The sequence below is a fragment of the Ochlerotatus camptorhynchus genome, unplaced genomic scaffold, assembly GCF_037179485.1.
Source record: "Ochlerotatus camptorhynchus isolate MF236.1 unplaced genomic scaffold, CSIRO-AGI_Acam_v1.1 ptg000098l, whole genome shotgun sequence".
NCBI classification, from domain to species: Eukaryota; Metazoa; Arthropoda; class Insecta; order Diptera; family Culicidae; genus Ochlerotatus; species Ochlerotatus camptorhynchus.
Window position 1 is genome coordinate 551,182 of NW_027040588.1, and position 15,710 is coordinate 566,891.

A 15,710-nucleotide genomic window follows, 5' to 3' on the forward strand; every position below is an offset into this window, starting at 1 on the left:
CATAATAGTTTATCAAACCCAAAAATGCCTTCAGCTCGGTGACGTTATTCGGAACCTTTGCTTTCCGAATCGTCTCGACCTTTTCTGGACTCGGTAACAAACCTTTTTCTGTCAACACGTGGCCCAGAAATGGCAAACTTTTCACAAACCACTTGCATTTTTGTAAATTAACTTTTATGTTGGTATTAGAAAGTCGTTCTAAAACCATAACCAACAGTCGTTCTAAAGTCGATCACCATCCTAATACCTCCGTCTTTCTTCACTACAACAATCACCGGCGATGCCCACTCACTTGCATCGATCGGTGTTATGACGCCATCTTTTTCCAAACTTTCCAAATGTTCGTCAACTTTATCTTTCAAACGTAATGGAACGTCATATGCACGCTTGAATATTGGCACTGCTCCCTTTTTCAACACTAAATCTAAAAATAGATTTATCAAAAATAATGGTAAACCTACCTTTGACATCGTCCACAATTTGTTCCTCTGAAGCCGGAAACGACAGTTGGTTCACGTTTGTCCCACATTTTTCCAGTAAGGATTGGCAAATCAAAGTTGGCACTCGTGGAGAATAGAAGAACTATGAAAGTGATGATGATTTCAAAATTTTCCACGGGGAGGTATACGAGTGCAATCTTAAAATGCTTTTATTTTGCAAATGGAGCATTTTATTTAAATCTGCTTTCTGCTAGAGTGGTAGAAAAGCTGAAATCTATGTTTACACATAAAAATCTGAAAAGAAATTATTTTTTCTATAGTATATGTCTTTTGAGTAGTCCTTTAGTTTTCTACTAACGTAACATTAACCAGATTTAAATAAAATGCTCAATTTGCAAAATAATAGCATTTTAAGATTGCACTCGTATACCTCACCGTGTAAAATTTGGAAACCATCATCACTCTCATAGTTCTTCTATTCTCCACGAGTGCCAACTTTGATTTGCCAATAGAAGATGGCAAGCCAATCACATCCAAGTAGCGGTGTAAACGAGCTTCCACTCCTCAAGACAATCAGCTTAACAGTCTTTCGTCGTCCGTTCAACTAAACCTGCACCGGAATCTCTCCTTCGACCACTAATCGACTCCCGCTGATCACTGCCAACTTCTTGGTACACTTCTGCATCGAGATATCGAAGAATTCTCCCTCGTACGTCTCACTACTGATGACGGAAACTGCAGCTCCACAGTCTATTTTCATCTCTAATCGCACATCTTCGACTACAACTGTGCGGGAACACGGTTCGTTGATGGTTTTGATGGAAGAGATCGACATACACTCCATCTCCTCATCATCCGAAACAGATCTGTTCAGCCGACGACGCAAACTTTTCTGAAACTCCGTCAACTTTGCTGCAGGAGAATCGACAAACTTCACAGATTTCCTCTCTTTGTTCTTCCGATCACACTCTGTGAACAATTATAGGAAAACAGATTGTGAATAGTTTCCGATAGATGTCACCGCAAACAACAGCTGTGACATCTGATGGAACATGAATGCAGAAGCTTGACAAAATGATCAATTATGCCTCGCTCATTATTCCGCGAAATGATGGCGACACTCCTTTCTTCCGCGGAACACAATGAAACGATTGTTGGTTGGAATGTGGCTGTTTCTGAAGTCCTGTGGCACCGATCGAGCGTTGGATCCTTTCCAGGCACGGTCCTCAGGCATCCGGTTCGAATGACCAAATATGTAGGATTCCTAGACCGGTGGATGGGTTGGGATGCTCGATGAGCTGTTTGGGTGGTTCTTCGGGAATTGAACAAACAATCTGTGGTGAATTTATATAACTCAAATACATCTCCGATGACATCAACGTAGGTTCCATCGAAAGGGAAAGTGATCCCCCTTGTTGATCTAGCTGGCCGTCGAACGATTGGCAGAACAAAGCCATGCAAAACAACAGTCTGCCGTATTGCGGGTTGGTTGAGATGGTGAGGTTTAGGGTGGTCCTCACAGCCAGAGGACTTATAAGATGTCCAGTCCAAGCACCGCTTCTAGACTGAAGATTTCAGGATTGTCCGACAATGACATCTGGGCATTCATTAATGGACTTGGGAAGTCCAAGAATGACTTTTAAGAAATTCTGGCATGACTTCTGGGTTGGTCAGAGAAGACCTTCAAGATGTCAAAAGAAAACTTCTGGGAAGTCTAGGGAACTCTTTTGTGAAGTCAAGAAATTGTTTTTGGGAAACCCAGAGAAAAATGGGAAAAGGTCGGCTTTGGAGAATGAAGTTTGGTAAGTTCAGTACAGACTTCTGGGATGTTAGGGAATGACTTCTGAAAATTCAAGGAAACCTTTTTGGGATGACCAGGAATGAAAAATAATGCTCAATGGAAACTGCTACGGTGTTTGGGCACAACTTCAGAGTATGTAGTCAAAGGAAGACTTCTAAAATGTCCAGGAATGACTTCCCGGGAAGTCTAGGGATGACTTTTGGGCAGTTCAGAAATGACGTCTAGGATACCTAGGAATAAAATTTGAAAATATAGTGGAAGACTTCTGAGAAGCTCAAAGGGGATGTCATTAATTTTCAAAAATTCAAACGTATCAAAACCAAAATTACTTTCATGAACATTTTCTCATTGCATTCTACTTGCCCACCGGAACACAGTGAACACATTCATTGACAGAATTTCGATGTTAAACCAAAATACTGCTTTTGAATTTCTAAAAGAATAATGACGTCCGCTTTCCCCTTAAAGCTGTTCATAAATGGCTTCTGAGATGTCCAAGAATCACATGTGAGAAGCCCAGTGCCAGTCTTCTGGGATATCTGGTATTTACTTGTGGGTTGTCCAGGGAAGACTCTTGGTAAGTCCAGTAATGACTTCTGGATAGTCCCGAAAACCAAAGAAATAACGTAAAATTTTTATAAACTGGGATCGGGACACATATCTCAATGGTAATTTTTGGTAGAACATTTTGCATTGAGCTTGTATGCAGTGCATCGGACATTCCCTTACATTCACGCTCACAAAAACTGAAACAAACTAGCACAAATCTAGCGTTCTTGCGTCACTTTCTTTGTGTCTCTTTCATCTAGAAACGAAGAACATAAACAACCGAACACAACGTAGTCCCACGATGCACCGTCGTGCTCGCACGTGTTCCCGCTCATTTCTTCAGCGAAAAAAAAAACACAAGAACCACATCGCTAGGCCAGCCGAAAACCTCGTGCAGCCATGGATTAAGCTGCGCAGTGAGTTTTTCGCGCAATAAGCCGAAAAACGCGAAAAACCGAACCGAAAGCCGCTGACGCTTCAGATTCGAACGCCCGACCATTGGTAGAGCAGTCCACGACGCGCTTTCATTCGGATAGGAAAAGACGACGACGATATCAGTGATGATGATGATGATGATAATAATGGTGCGGTTACTACGATTGAGTCGACAGCAGCCGATGTTATCGTGACCGGATTAGTAGGCTTCGCGGACTTTGGTGGAATGCGTGAAATTCACCCTTAACGAGAAGAAGAAGCGCTTCGGAAGCAGACAGAAACCGAGTGCACGTTGTCGTGACGACGCCGGCGACGTTCCCGAAATAGATATAGATACACATAAATATATACATGTGGCGTGTGACGTTTGCCCACTTGTGCGGTTTTGAAAAAAAAACAAGTTTATAGCTTCGTCGTGTGGGTCGTTCATGTCAATATTTGATGGCTTCATCATTCGAACTTAGTTTACAATTGTAATTCGGTGTTGTTTTGAAACTTTGTTCGCCGGCAATTGTGTGTAACCGGTGCGAGGAAGACGCTTCCAATAAGCAGAAGACCTATTGTTGTTGATCTAAGGCGTCATTTTCCAGAGTGGCAGGAGAATGTAAACAAGTGAGAGTGATTTGTGAAGATGTTAGCGAGTGTCATGTGATCAATCTACATTGTTGATAATCGTACAATCTGCTCCATTGCTCTAGTCAATCGACGCTGGGTATGTTCACAAGTTTTTGATTTATCAGTGTTTGGAATTAGACAACAATCATATCAGAAGCACCGTAACTCGGCTAGGTGGTAGTTGCATAAGATTCCTCATCACGCGTTATCTCAAGCCCGTAAAGTGGACTCGTGGTCTCGCAACTGATTAGATTCTACCTGCACAAAAGCACATGGGTTGGGGTATCCCATTCGATCCAAATCGATTCCAGTGCACTTAATCTGAGGGCGTAGATGCAAACGCACATGCCACCGTTGCGTCAAGTCATCGATTCGATAATGCCGGCTAGACGGTCGAAGACAGGTTCAATGGATTTAGCAGTCATGATTTTAGATATAAATTTAGGAGCGTGTTTGCAATTAAGGGAATTGTGGTGACCGGAAACTTCAGTGAGCGTGAGTGGGTTCGCATCCAATGCACCACAAATTGGAAGAAAGGGAGCAAGACAGTGGTGCTAGTCCAATGACGGCTCATCTCTGCTAGATACATTAGATTATATAGATAATAGAATCCATGTCACGCATCCACTGACCAGCAAATAGGACTCTCGAGAAGTCCTAACACGCCTTGTCACCCGGACGAAATTTGGTTACTGTGCCGAGACCCAATCCGCCCTGAAAAACTTCGGGAGTTGAGAAGTGGTGATCATCGTGAAGGAAATTGGAAAGATACACCTTTTACAGCGTGGGCAGCAAGTAGTTTTGGCCACAGATCCAATGCGTCCATCCATTCCAGATCAATGACGTTGAGATCCATGACTTACCAACTTCAGCGGCTCTCCAAATGCTGTTATTGCCTCCATTTGAGTTGAAATGGCTGCAGGTTCACTCCTCGTTTCATAGTTGTGTGATCACCGGCTGGAGCGCCACTATATGCTAAATATAAATTTGAAAAATTTCCCAATGGTGGAAGCTGTTGTAAGATTTTTCGAATTTTGAGGGTTGCAATAAATCACGCTGATACAACGAAGACTTCAAACGTTCCAGACCGAGATCCAGACAATTTAAAGGAGTTTGCTGGCGTTGCCGACGAGGCAGGTTCGGGACGATTTCAGTTATGATTTCGGATACTGCCTACGCATGTTTGAGTGGATATCTGATATCTGTACGAAATGGCAAATTGTTCAAATGATCTGTATTCCAAATATCTAAGAAATGTATATAATCTAAATGTAATACTACTCACCACAATACCTACAACTTTTTCAATCAATACTGTTAATAAAGCAGCAATTCAAGTTTATTTTCGTCTCGATGGAAGAAACGGCTGCTGTTTAAAAATGTAAGACAGTAAAAAGTCCGTGAAAACTTGAGCAAATACAAAACTGGCAGACCCAGATTAACCTTGATAAGGAAATCCTGACGCGTACGATAACTACTTCTGCTTCTGACTCACCATGGCGACATCGATCGTCTATTGAAATAATGCAAGGGGATGGTCACTCTAGATTTGGGTACGCCTGTGCACACTCATTGGCACTGCTTTTTTTTAATTCATTCATTTCTCAAGGTTTAAATACGGAAGCTTTACGGAGCCAAAATTCATTTTATGTTTTACAATGTTTCTTAACAATAGAGTTTATAAAATAGGGGTCCGAATACTCGCGACTTACTCGAGGATACGGGCTACAATCTATTAACAGGTAGAGAAGGGATCATGAAAAGGTACAAAAGGATGCGGTTCATATATTTATCTCCACCGCCGTTAAATGGCTGTTTTTCGACTATTTACCATGGGAGATGCAGTGCGGTGACGGGAAAGTGCTCTCGATCTCTCTCGAAATAACTGGTGGTTGTTTAAAACTGCCACGAAACATAAAAAGAGGGACTTGGGAAGGGACAACGATGGGAGAACAGAAACTTAAATTGATACACGAACAGACAAAACACTACCACGCTCTCAAACGTTATTAATTTTAAACTTCAAAGTTGATGATCAACGAAAGCAATGGCCATTTAGAAGCTAGTTGCTTCAAAAGAGTATTCAACATTGGAATCATCCATACAATAATGTCCCGACAATTCCAGAAAACGTGGCATTGGCACTGTTTGGCACTCATGGTTATTTTTTATGTTATTTAAAGGGTCTGGCAACACAGTACTATCTCTGCGCCTACGCAGTGCACATGTGTCAAAACTTGATTGTTTTCATTGTTGTTGACACAATCCAATTTTTTGAAACCGCAACAACCGTGACTAGTCCAACCATGGATTCCTCAAACGATAGTCAGCTCAGCGCACATCCTAAAGCCTGTACGAAGCAGCACATTATTCTGCCTAAGATTTTGCTTTAACACATTCGGATAACTGCGCATACCAAAATTTGGGAACTCGCTACAGTGCTGAAAATGGTCAACATTGCATGCATAACCATACCCAATACTCAATCAATCGCACATTCCAAACATCACCGATTGTGATATGAAGAAAATGTTCCGCCATGAAATCTAATCGCTCTAATCCTCGATAAAAAAAATCTCATTCCTTCCGGATGCATGATACCCTCCAGTTCCGTAATCACAATCGTAACCCAGAGCTAAAACCCGACCACATTTCCTATCGTATGGGCTGACTATATCTATCATTTATCTAGAGAGCAGCTGAATGTGGACTTATTTCCGGAAGATCAATGCTCAAGCTAAAACATATTAGCAACCAGAAATACCATCCGGCTGGAGCTGCTCGTCGTGATACTGCGCTGTTATTTTTCACCTTACTGCTTCCAGGACGGCAGGTGCTGCTGCTACACTGGCCATTCCATCATCCAGCGTAGAAAGTTGCAACAACGTTTCGCAAATCATGAAAGATTTTGTTTTGGTGTTGTTAGCTGCGCTCACGCTGAGTAGATAGAAAAAAGATTGATGACGATTCTGAAGATTTCCTGCAAAAAGATGATGTGCGATGCAAGCCTAGATGCGAAAAATTAAAGATTTTTTTGTAGATTGATTTGATATAGAATTAAGATTTATCTGTGGACGCAGTGAATTTTCACATAAATTTGACAGATGGAAAATTTTCAAATAAACCTGCTTTTGTACCAGACTTATTTCCGACAGAACAGGAATCACTTATGACAAACGCCTTCTCAAAAATGGGAAGATCAACAACAGAGAGATATTCGAACATTATAATATATTTTCAAAATGTTAAATGAAAGTGAAAATTTACCACATGGAATACAGCCTTTCATTTTTTGAATCTACTTGCATCGCGAAGCACAGCTCCCGGAAAACAGAAACTTGGAATTCGATTTTTGTGGATTTCTTCGATTCGTAAAGAATAATAACACGCGCTTGACAATATCTTCCAATTTCATCCGCTATTCATCGGTAATCTTGAATGAGTCAGAATTATCCAACCGTTCTCGCATCTTATTTTATACACTCAGGTCTTTTTTTACACGGGGGATACGGTCCGTGTAAAAAAAAAACCGTGTAAAAAAAAACCTACGAGATTTTGATTTTCCGCATGCTTAAATGTTTTTAAAAAATCGGATTTTGATGCCATTTGTAATTTATTTATTTATTTATTATTATTATAGTCCATCTGACTTGATAGTCTCAATGAAACACTTAAATCTAAATGTAGTCACTCATTAAAAATTAAAAATTGGTCAACAGCAAACGATGACGAAACACAGAGGATCACGAAATTCCTTAGATATCTTGAACATGAATCCAAGCTGTCGATTAGCTTTGTCGATCGTGGTTGAGAAGTGGCGAGTGTATGTGAGCTTTTCATCCAACATGACACCGAGGACTTTAACGTGATCGACTCGTTGAATTGCAGTCCCAGCAACGTTATAATCAAACAAAACGGCAGTCCTAGTTCGACGGAAACTAATTACGCAGCACTTTGAGATGCACAGGACCATAAAATTACGTTCACACCAATCATTAAAGATTTCAAGAAGGTTTTGTAGTTCTAAACAGTCGGCATAGCCTCGAACGACTAGATAAATCTTCAAGTCATCGGCAAAAAACAATTTACCTCCTCGTAGTAGAATAAACGTTACATCGTTCACAAATAAAGAGAAGAGCATTGGTCCCAAAGTGCTACCCTGTGGAACTCCTGATCTGTTCGAGAAACAGTACGATGAGTAGTTTCCAATGCATACAGTAACTTCACGTTGCACGAGGTACGATCTAAGCCAGCTGCAGAAGGAAACAGAACATCCAATTTTTTCAAGCTTTGCTAGCAGAACGTCGTGCACAACTCTATCAAACGCAGCTTTAAGATCAGTGTAGATGGCATCCACTTGAAGTTTCTTGCATACATTTTCCATACAGAACGACGTAAAGCTGACGAGATTAGTTTCCACGGAGCGGCCAGGAAAGAAGCCATGTTGACATGTACTTATGTAATGCTTGCAGGAAGCAAACAATCTCTCATTTATCAGCGACTCAAACACCTTAGATTCAACCCCACGCGAGGTAATCCCACGGTAGTTTTCCACATTGCGTTTGTCTCCTTTCTTGAAAACAGGGAACAATAGTAGACCGTTTCCATAGTGCGGGAAATTTCTGTTGACGAAGTGACAGGTTGAAGAGCAAGGACAACCAACAATCAATACGAAACTAACGATTTTAAATTGGCTCACCACTTTAGTAGCCTATTGGTCCCAAGCAAACGATTAACGTACCCTATTCTAGTCGAAATTCTAGTACTACGCAATGTTTGTTTTGATTCGCTATGAAAGTTTGACAGATAAAATGAGGGGTTATTGGTTTTTCCTTTGTTTCGAGGGGTGATTCGACAAGCTTGGGACCGAAGATAGTACCATAGGTGAGCCAAAAAGTTGAGCACGTTTCTTCGGGACCTACTTGTCTTAGAGTTACCTCTATGGGACAACGGAGCAGCTAAGATATCGGAGCATTTTTTTAGGACTGCAGATGGAATAACACTCGGACCTGGTGAAAATGATGATTTGGTTTTACTCATCACAGAGAGAACCATTTGTACATCTACGACAAAAACATCCATGTTTACGACGTCGGTTGGCACATCACGGACGGCTCGCTCAATTTCTGCTTGCGATGGGGAGTCATTCGAGAAGACGCTTAAGAAGTGCCTAGCAAATAGGCTGCATTTGTCCTCAGTTGTCAATGCTACGTCATTGCCGAGAAACATTTTTGACGGCAGTCCAGTTTCCTTCCTCTTAGTATTCACAAACGACCAGAATCCCTTGGGGTGGCATTGCAGATTATGTTGAGTACGAATTACATACCTCTTGTAAAGAAGCTTGTTGTAGTGGCGATAATCATTGCTGGCAATTGAAAAATTTCGCTTGGTAAGGGTACATCGTCGATGAGTGAGAGCACGGAGAGCTCTAGATCGCACTCGTTTCAGGTTGCGGAGAGTAGCGTTAGACCAAGGCGGTTTTCTTGGAGGTTGGCACTTCGGTACTGAAGCACAAACACAGTCGCGCAAAAGGCTATTATATCGAGCGGCTGCTGTATCGATATCAAGGTCATTCAACACGTTCCAGTTGATCCGGGACAAGGAACGACTCAGCAAACGGAAATCGGTCTTCCGGAAATTGAGCCGAGTGGCAGTCATGGTTTCATCAAAATGAATTTGAGATCCGTTCGCGATAGATATATCCAAAGCAGGGTGGAAATTGTCAAGAGGAACGATGACATCAGGCGCTTCAACGACGACACAGTCCAGAAGTGCACTTTCGCTAACAAAAACCAAGTCATGAAAACGAGACTGGAAATTGGGAACAAGGTTTATCTGGCTCAGTCCATGAAAAGCCGTGCCGTCAACAAGCAAGCGGCTGGCAGGAGTAGTTGAAGATGCAATCGGATCTGGAAACGCATAACCCTGGCCTGAGCGTGACCAGCTAAGCCCAGGCTGATTAAAATCACCAAGTAGAAGAAGCACATCCGTTATATCAGCCATTGACGATGCAAATTCTGTAGCATCCAGATGAAGCTGCATTGTGGTGCAGTCATGTCGACGTTCAGGGGGAACATACACCGCTCCAATGAGGATGTCCCGCGAAGTGAGGTTGACCTTAACCCAAACCGCTTCAATTGTAGTAAATAGTTCGTTGGAGATTACGCAGGAAGCGAATTCGTTGGAAACAGCGATGAGCACACCACCACCGCGAGTACGAATGCTGTTGGATGAATTACGGTCTAATCTGTAGACAGTAAAAGATTCACCAAACAGTTGCACTGAATTGATCCTCCCATCGAGCCAAGTTTCCGTGAATACATAAACGTCATATTCCCCGTCAAGCGCAGCCAGATAAACATCGTCCAATTTAGTCATGAGCCCCCTGGTGTTCTGATAGTAGACACGTAAACCGCTAGAGGGTTCTGTGCGAGCCGTGTCAATGATAACTTGTCCAGGATCCGCACGAGAGAACGGTGAACTATCAGGCAGTGAAAGATCACCTGACGTAGAAAGGCTCGAAGCGGTGGCCATAAGCGAAGATGAACTGAAACGAAGTGGCGGATCAACAGTTGAATTCACATGGACGAGTTCATACTTGCCGTAAACGAGTGGTTAGAAGACCCCTTCACCAGGCCCACACACAGGGCCGGGACGGCTGCAGGTCGCTGGCGGGAATGGCTCGACTGTGGCGGTTGGCTCGGGGGCTTCCATGATGCCAACGGCAGTGCGTCCCAGTAAACAAACAGAAGTTGATTCATCATAATGGTGTAAGTCGTCAATCTTCGGCAAAACTAGATCAGAGGATCTGAATGCTTCTTCCGGTGAATTTTCTGTGGAGCGTCTCGGCTTCTGGTATGGTGGGGCTGGTATACTGTTAATGTTATCTTCAGACCACAATTGTCGAGGAGCAGACATATACAATGGCACTCTGGAAACCAAGAATTTTTCAGACAGAGCAGTTGTTGCTTGCTGATTATACTTGCCTACAGTTGGAGTTTGGAAGACCCCCTCTCCTAACTCAAACGCAGGGCTGGGACGACTGTTGAACGCTGGCAGCATAGGCTCGACTGCGATGATAGGATCAGGGGCTTCCACAAGGCTAGTTGCAAGTGTGCGTCCGAGTGTCGAGTTGAATAAAGCAGGTTGTGCTTTTATCGGAAATGATCGGCTGTAGGCATAATATGGTCCATATAGACATATTTTAAAAATTTCTGTATTTACACCAAAAATTGTGATTTTTTTTTTTAAGTATGCCATTCGATTACAAATAGCTTGAAACGGATAATGTGATTGGAATCAAGTCGATAGGTTGTATCGTCGTCGAGAAATCGTTAAAAACGTACCGTGTAAATCGTGGAAAACCGTGTAAAAAAAACCGTGTAAAAAAAACCGCGTAAAAAAAACCGTGTAAAAAAAGACTTCAGTGTACTGTGTATTATGGTTTGACTGTCTGTCACTTTCATTATCGCACCTCGGACCACTCATAGCTCATATTTTCAAAAAGTTGTGCGGAAATAACATAAACCCACCCAAATTCTACATTCACCCAACCATCTACAGCAGAAGCACACTCCAAAGCTCTTCGTATGAAGTTCCCAACCAACAAATGTCTTTCATAGGATCCTCCATTCCTCACCGAATACTTCTGAAATCCAGCATTCAGCAGAAATTCGTTTGCCTTCACAACCACTTCCGCCTTTGACTTGGAACACCTCCAAGCCGTGGCATTATCTTCGTCCTGATCTTTTCGTTTTCCATTGTCTTGCATCCTTTTTAACTGTTTACTTCCTCTCTATTGGGAGATTGCCGTAAAAGCTCGACGCAGATGTCGCAACTGCATGATGATGATAATGTTGACAGACTGCATATAAAATTCGTGAAAATTAGCATTAAATCATAATTTTCATCAAGCCTGCGTAAAATCCTCCCTTTGCTTGAATCGTGTAAGAAAACGTGTTTGAAAACTATTTGTTATTATTTTGGTATGGAAGGCAAATTATGCATAACAAGTTTGCACCCACAGGGAGAGGTTACCTTCTGCGCAGCTGCATTTTTCGGAAATTGGTGAATATGTGCGATTTTCACTAAGATGAAAGTGGAAATTAAGTAAATTTACTTAGAAAAGGTTGTATTATGCTGGTGGTAATAGAGAATTGGTTATATAGGACACCAATATTCAATAAATGTTCAATTTGGCCTTATTTAAGCAAACATATTGATACTCACAATTTTCGACGGAAAATGCACCGGAACTTGATTTGCTCAACTCGCACCATACTATAAAATGGTGCAAGATGGTCTTCAAAGTGATAACAAGATGACAAATCATTTTTATTTTGAGTAATTGAGCAATTTACTTCTGTTTACATCATATTTACGATGCAGCATTGATGGAACCGTGAAATGAAATTAATATATCTTATGAAAGTTACCCTGGAAAAGTCAAAAATGCACATCAGTCTGATCGTAAAAACGTTTTATTCTTCAATTCGAATGTTATATTGGAAGAATTTTACGCAGGCTTGATGAAAATTATGATTTAATGCTAATTTTCACGAATTTTATATGTAGTCTGTCAACATTATCATCGTCATGCAGTGGCGACATCTGCATTGAGCTTTTGCGGCAATCCCCCAATGGGAATTTTCACTAAGGTGAACTAGACGAGTGATCACGATGCTAACTCTATTGGCAAATCAAAGTTGGCTCTCGTGGAGAATAGAAGAACTATGAAAGTGATGATGGTTTCAAAATTTTCCACGGGGAAGTATACGAGTGCAATCATAAAATGCTTTTATTTTGTGACTGGAGCATTTTATTTATATCTGGTTAGTGCTACGTTAGTAGAAAACTTCAGGACTACTCAATAGACATATAATACAGAAAACATAATTTCTTTTCAGATTTTTAGGTGTAAACATAGACTTCCGCTTTTCTTCCACTGTAGCAGTAACCAGATTTAAATAAAATGCTCCATTTTCAAAATAAAAGCATTTTAAGATTGCACTCGTATACTTCCCCGTGGAAAATTTTGAAACCATCATCACTTTCATAGTTCTTCTATTCTCCACGAGTGCCAACTTTGATTTGCAAATCAGTGGAGTGAAATGATAGTACGACGGCCTCCATGTTTCACGCACAGTATGCTGTTTGATTATGGATTTTACCATAGGATTAAAAAGCTGCAGCTTTGGTTTCTTCCCCCATACGACCACTAATCTCGATGAACATTTCAAATGGTCCTATCTGCTTTGATCGATTCTCTTCATCGACTTTCTCTTTTCACCACGCTAATTCTACCACATAGTTTGATAAAGGAGGCTCTTATCTAGCATCCAAAACATCAAATACAACAGGGAAAGATTTTACAGCTGGGTTATTGACGAAAGAGAAAGTCGATGAAGAGAATCGATCAATGCAGATAGGATCTTTTGAAATGTTTATCTAGTAATGATGTGTACAGGGGAGGCAATGTGTTTCTCCATCACTTCGTCAACCATTCAAACAGTGGGAGAACCGAGGGGAGAACGAAAGAGACGACAAAATCACAATGTTTACATCGCATTGGATCGCGTCGCGGCGTCCTTAAATACCGTAATCTGTCATGAGATAGTTAGAGATGTAACCCGATATTATAGGGATGTGATCGATAAAAAACGATAATTTTAATTTTGGAGATTATAGATGATTTATTCAGATATAATCATATATGAATCGATTCACAAAAATAAAGATTATATAAAAAAAACTTGAATAAATCTAGGATTTCTTTTGTCATCCTCCTCCATTCAACCTCACGCACTTGACGTCGGGAATTTCCGAGTGAAAACAGGAAACCATTGTGAAATCAGTGAAACATCTGGAAGTCAACATAGGTGTGCATCGACTACCACGATCAGCTTCAGCTTCTGCACTCCTGCATTGACTTCCAGATGTTCAAGTTAATTTGAAGCAAGAAATGTCACTAAAATTTCCTGTTATAGAGCTCCAGACTTAGGCACGCAATTCGGCACATCAAAAGAGCCACCACCCGGCCAAACCACCAGGAACCTCTGACCACTCAATCTGGACTAGTTAAAACCAACCCCCTGCAATGCGATCCAGTTATTGAAACTGCCGAAAACATCAGCAGCGCTTGTGATCCATAACTTATTTAAGCTCCAACCATGTAACATTAAATGCAGCAAGGTGGCAACCATTCTTACTTTCCCGCAATGGATAATTTAAAAAAAATATTTAGTTGTTTTCGAATATACGGGCACCATTTGCGTGAACCATGCTTTCCTATGACGTTATCTAGAAAACTTCATCTATTGTCCGCAACGGGGCACGACATGTACCAAGCTTAATTATAGAGGAAAAGGAGGAGCTGTCAAATTAGCACCAGAGCACCAGATAAATATGGCTTCACTCGAGTTGTTCGCAGATGACAGACGTTGCAGTCCTGAGGTTAAAACAGCATTACGGTTAATCTGCCGCTAAACTTAGTCCCCAATTAGTCGGAGACGAGCGAGCCAACGGCTGAAAGTCTCCTTAATAAAAATATATAAAAAAAAAGTCCCCAATTACAAATAGCTATGTTTTAATCGAATGAACACAAACAAATAATAAATTAACAGAAATATTTTTTTTTTTTTGATGAATTTACTGACTTATTAATCAAAAAGCTAAAATAAAAATGCTGAAAAACTCAGCAAAAAACTATGTAAACAAATAATTAACTGAAAAATTCAGCAAAACTAGTACTAACTAACACGGTAATTTTTGACAGTTCAGAGATTCTGCGATTTACAGAGTTCTCAGTAAAAGCAACAACAAGTAACAGGGTTGATTACTGAAAACTCAGCTGTTTAGAAACCCAGTAAAATTTTACCGACTTCGGTTATCTAAACTCTGTGTGTACAACAGTTTCGGCACAGTTTTCACCTTGAATGACTTCATTCCTTGTCGATGCTTCGAAGTATGGCCTCCTTCGTTATATTTATTTCACCTTGAAGTCCTTTTGGTGGTTCATCTAATCCATTTTTGTACCACTTCCCGTCTTTCTAGCTGTTGTCAAACGAGCATAAAACGATTTTCAAACGCTGTGAAGCTTTTTATCATGTTTTCTGATCGAGAGATCCGGATTTTCATTGCGGCCACACGCCATTGATTTTCGGACTAAGCTCTTCTAATGTAAACAAAGGTTGTATTTTCAGCAAGAAAAAAAAAGTCCACCACTCTGCGGAATATTTCGCTTGTTGATGGTATATTTCAGGAGATGTATGTGTTAAAGGGTATCCAGATTTTGTCGCAAACAAGGTTTATGTTCGGATCCAACCTGGATCGGGTATCAAGATTGGGTCTGCTTTTTCTCTGACATACGTCAGTTTAATCGTTTGCAGGGCTGGCAGATGATTTAAAAAGTCTGTATTAGTGTCGGAAATATATGCCTGTATTTATCTTACACTAAAAACAAATCTCCGCATTGCTGATTACGTATTTCTCACATATATTTGCTCGCCACAAAAATGAATACATTTGTTCTTAAAAAATTCCGTTTATGTGATTTTTTTTTTTAATTTTTATAAGTACAAAAAATACGAAGTCAAAATTTAAAAAGCATTTTGCTGTTTTAAATCACGAGATTTAAAAAGATAAATATGCCATTCATGGTCCATGTATCAAACCATTGGAATAAAGTGAAAACGTAAAAAAAGTAACAAATAAAAAAAATGTCGAACATAGGCATGTGGGTAAAGGGCCAACCACAATAGTCCGTCACCGTGACCATCACCGTCAACGCATTCGTCATGTACTAAAAATTCTGACGGACACATTGACGCAGCGCATACGCACAATCATGCATCATGCGTTGCGTTTTGACA

At 40.8% G+C, this 15,710-nt stretch overlaps 1 protein-coding gene across 1 annotated transcript in view; it reads left to right on the forward strand.

The window, feature by feature from the left end:
• The first annotated feature begins 3,334 nt into the window (after positions 1–3,334).
• The window catches only part of Mct1 (Monocarboxylate transporter 1), a 62,980-nt gene continuing 50,604 nt past the window's right edge, over positions 3,335–15,710 (forward strand). The window contains exon 1 of the mRNA XM_065219052.1: positions 3,335–3,937. The gene's annotated coding sequence lies outside the window, so the exon portion shown is untranslated. The remainder of the gene's footprint in view (positions 3,938–15,710) is intronic.